The following is a 3,861-nucleotide window of genomic DNA, read 5'->3' on the forward strand; positions in this document are numbered from 1 at the left end:
GCATCTATGGAGTGGTTTCACCTTTGGAGTGCTTCCGATGCCTCACTATTCAGGATTTTCTATTTTTTCCCTTATATATTGGGTGTGTGTCCTGTGTGCATATGTGTTTGTGTGTAGGCATGCACATGCCACTGCCAGGGTGTGGTCCTAGGACAACATCAAGCATCGTTCCTCGCCTTCCTTCTTGTTTAAGACAAGACATCTTTGTTGTTGACTGCTATGGATGGTGGGGTGCCTGAAAGCTTCCGAGGGATTCTCCCATCTTTGCCTCCTATCTCATTATGGCTTGGATTATAGACTCGTTCCATCCCACTCAATTTATTATGCGGGTTCTGGAGATCCAAACTCAGGTTCTCATGCTTACATGGCTGTGCTTACCTGCTGAGCCATCTTCCCAGACCCACAGTTCAGGCTTTTGTTTATTCTGTTTAATTATCAGAGTAGTTATAAACTCGTTTGAGTCAGAGGCACTTTTGGAAAATCCCATAAAAGCTTTGGAATCCCTCCTGAAATTGCTAAACATCTAACCCTCTCTGTGGATTCTTACTTGAAAATAGTAGGGCTAAGGAGGCCAGGTAACTGTGTGGCTCTTGGACTGTGACAATGGTTTTCTCTCTGTAGAGTCCCAACAAATGGAGCTCAACTCTGCAATGTAAGGTGAACCAATACATACATGTCGTTAGCAAAGAATCCTTCATCCCTTATCCTTTCATGTGCTTGCTTTAGCAGAACACCCTTTCACCTGTGTCTGTTACAGTGAAAAGTTCCTTTATGAGTCTGTGTTAGTCTTTTACCTTTGTCCACTTCAGGAAAACACTCCTTCAAGTGTTTGCCCTAGCAAAACACCATCCAACACAACTGACTTTCCAAAGAACCTTTAAGTTTCCACTTTAGTAAGGTGTTTAGCCAGTTCAGGCCTGACACTGTTGGTATTCAAATTCTTCCCTAGAGCAACATCCACTATCCATTGTTGTTTTTCCAGGACCCCAAATCATACTATGACTTGATTTCTCTTGGGTTATACTCAGTGCCATTCTTTGTTGAAGTTGAGTGGGGGCTCAGAAGAGCAGATAGCTCTAAGATGGTTCTGCAGCTGGGTTTCCCAAGGACAGACTCCTTAGCAATTTGAATTGCATAGTTGTTACCTTGAGTTTGGGGGCTTTGGTCTTTTTAGTGTTCTTGCCAGTGTATTATGTATGGCCAGTTCAGCTGAGATGGCCTCCAGCAATTGAATGATTTTATGCTTATTTTTTAATAGTCCTTCCTTCTGAGGTGAGTACGGCTCTCTGTCTATAAATCTGTGTAAACATGAGCCGTAGCAAAAGCATGCTGGCTGTCTCTGTAGATGATCACCCCATCACAAGGCCTGCACCAGAGTGATTATTTTTGTTCTTTGGGCAGATGGGCCCCTAGGCAGGACTTGTGCCCAGATGACTTCTTTTCGACTTGAGACCACTGCTACCCCCACATAACTGGCCCCTTCTTAGATGAAGCTACTGCCATCTGTGTAGAGATCCACATATCTGGTGGTCAGAAGGATGTCTGTCAGGTCAGATGATATCCAGCATTTCCAGACAGTCATGGATAGGCATTGAGGTCATTGTCTAGTAACAGAATGGTGAGGTTAGTGGACAAGGATTTATCAAAGGTCTCTCTGTTCTTATCTAGGAGAAGGGCCTGATACTGAGCAGATGGGAGCAGGCTCAGATCTTACCTGGACAGTGGTACAGGTTTGGCCAAGCCAGGGGGACTGTCTTCTGCCCATACCGTGGAAACTTCTTAGATTTGTGTTTCCCATTTAACTTCTGGAAGATGAGTCAAAAAATGGAAGAGCAGATATTCCTCACTTACTGGGCAGACTATTGTTCAAGACTTTTGTAGGATATCCTAACTGTAACTTGGGGGCACCCCTGAGGATGAAATCATAGCCTGAAGTTTCCTCAGATCTCACCCTAATAATGGGAAGGGGCATTCAGGGATGATAGTAGAGAAATTGTCAATAAAGGTTACAGTTCTTTGACCCTAGTTGACAGTCTGTTTAGTGGTTCATTTGTATCATTTTACATCCACTTGTATCTTCATTGTTTGACTGGTGAGGAGTCCTTGTGGCTCTTGCAGGACTCAGTAGGTAGCCCCAGTGTCAAACAGGTTGTTTATAGGTTGACCCTCTAAACATTAACAGTTCCCAGGGATTGCCTCAGTGGCCTTCATGAGAGAATTCATTCTCTCTTCAGTAGTTAAAAAAAAAAGTTCAGAGAATCTGTTGAATGTCATCCTAAGCGGCGAGGTGACTGAAAAAGAGAGAATCATCTAGAGAAATGAGGGAGCCAGGACTGAAACTGAAAGGGGGTGTTTACAATTGTAGAGGTCTGTAGTGGAGAAGAGAATATAAAGATATGTTTCATCAGGGTATCATTGCAAGGGCTGGGAAGAAGAAGCAGGAAGGGAGGGAGTGGGGAACGGGGACTGGAACAGGCAGTATGGGAAGCTTTGGTAGGAAACAGAAGAACTAGTTCTGGAAACACAGTTGACTGAGATTGTGGGGCTGAGCTGGGTAGGACACTCAGATGCCTAAGGGAGATGTATGCAGAGGTGGCTATAAGGGGGAAGAAGAAGGTTTGATGCCTCCCGGTGATTCTTGCAGAATGGGTTTTAAAAATAGGCCCTTGTGTTTGTAAAGCAAATTCCTGGAGAGGAGGCCTTGAAGAGGAGCCCTGAGTCCGGGTGGCTGCTTCTTGGAGGGCCTTTCACCAACCCTGACCACCCTGCCTGCATCATGGAGACCCTCATCCAGGGAGTTAGAGCAGAGGTTGCCTCAGCCCAAGGCAAAATGTATCCAACTTAATCTAGGTGACTCAGATTCCCATAGGCCATATTAATTGCTGCCCAGGACACTAGTGAGTCAAAAGAGCCCTCGGGAGCCAGTGGACTCCAAACTTGGGCTATTCGAGTTCACAGAATCTTTACAGCCAGCTCTTGGTGATAATCAAAATCTTCCTTAACTAGAAGGGGATAAAGTTTGTAAAAATATTTTAGAACAGAGGCCAGAGGGCTTTCTAGCTTACCGATCTTCTTACCCAAGTCATTTTTCCATTCCTGTTTCACTCATCCAAGTTGGAACATACAAAAACAGGCAAAACACAAGAGACAATGGTATCCCCAGATTGTGGAATCCCCACAGACCACCAGAGATCATCAAGAGTCTAACTCACATGCCGAATCTTATTCAAGCTCAAGCTTGGACCTTCCAACCTCTCCAATGCACTGAATGGGTGTGAAAGGCCCCAAGCTGGTAAAGCCTTGTCTTTTTATCACAGTTTCAGCAGGATAAGGGGCTCTCTAACTTGGCAGTTACATGATTGGTTAATATTTGGGAAATTACAGCTTGGCTCCTTCTTATTGGCTAGCAATGATTTCGGCTTGTTATGTACAACCGAGGCTAACTTGAGTAATCTATTTTGAGACAACTGGAACATTAGGTGTTTTTCTCCTAAAAGCTGATTGGCTGTCACTAAGGGTGGAGTAGCTGTTGTTAGGAAAGTTGTGGCTATTGCTAGGAGGTGTCCTGGTTCCTGGAACAAGTCATGGTTTTTCCAGTTCCTGAGTTCATCCTGAGGATAAGCTCAACATAAGATGGAGTCTGAATACAAAATAGAGTTTGTAATGTTAAGCTGGGCCCTTCACAAAACACAAAGCAAAGATAACAACAGGGACAAGGATAGCCACAATTGAGTTCATACAAGATTCACCAGTTTGACCAAAGAATTTTTTTTTTTTTTTTAACAAATAGGAGGACTCTTTTTAGAGTTGCTTGTACCTACTTGATCTCCTGCCATCTGTGTCCTTGGGCTTAGGCTGAAG

The 3,861-nt window shown here is 44.1% G+C and overlaps 1 long non-coding RNA gene across 1 annotated transcript; it reads right to left on the minus strand.

The window, feature by feature from the left end:
• Positions 1 to 859: 859 nt before the first annotated feature.
• On the minus strand, positions 860 to 3,286 carry LOC143443715 (uncharacterized). The gene is made up of 3 exons (XR_013112923.1): positions 3,213 to 3,286; positions 1,715 to 1,805; positions 860 to 1,604 (listed from the first exon to the last, which is right to left on the minus strand). It is a non-coding gene; the product is annotated as an uncharacterized LOC143443715 (long non-coding RNA).
• Positions 3,287 to 3,861: the final 575 nt, after the last annotated feature.

Source organism: Arvicanthis niloticus, chromosome 1 (assembly GCF_011762505.2).
Source record: "Arvicanthis niloticus isolate mArvNil1 chromosome 1, mArvNil1.pat.X, whole genome shotgun sequence".
Lineage (NCBI taxonomy): Eukaryota > Metazoa > Chordata > Mammalia > Rodentia > Muridae > Arvicanthis > Arvicanthis niloticus.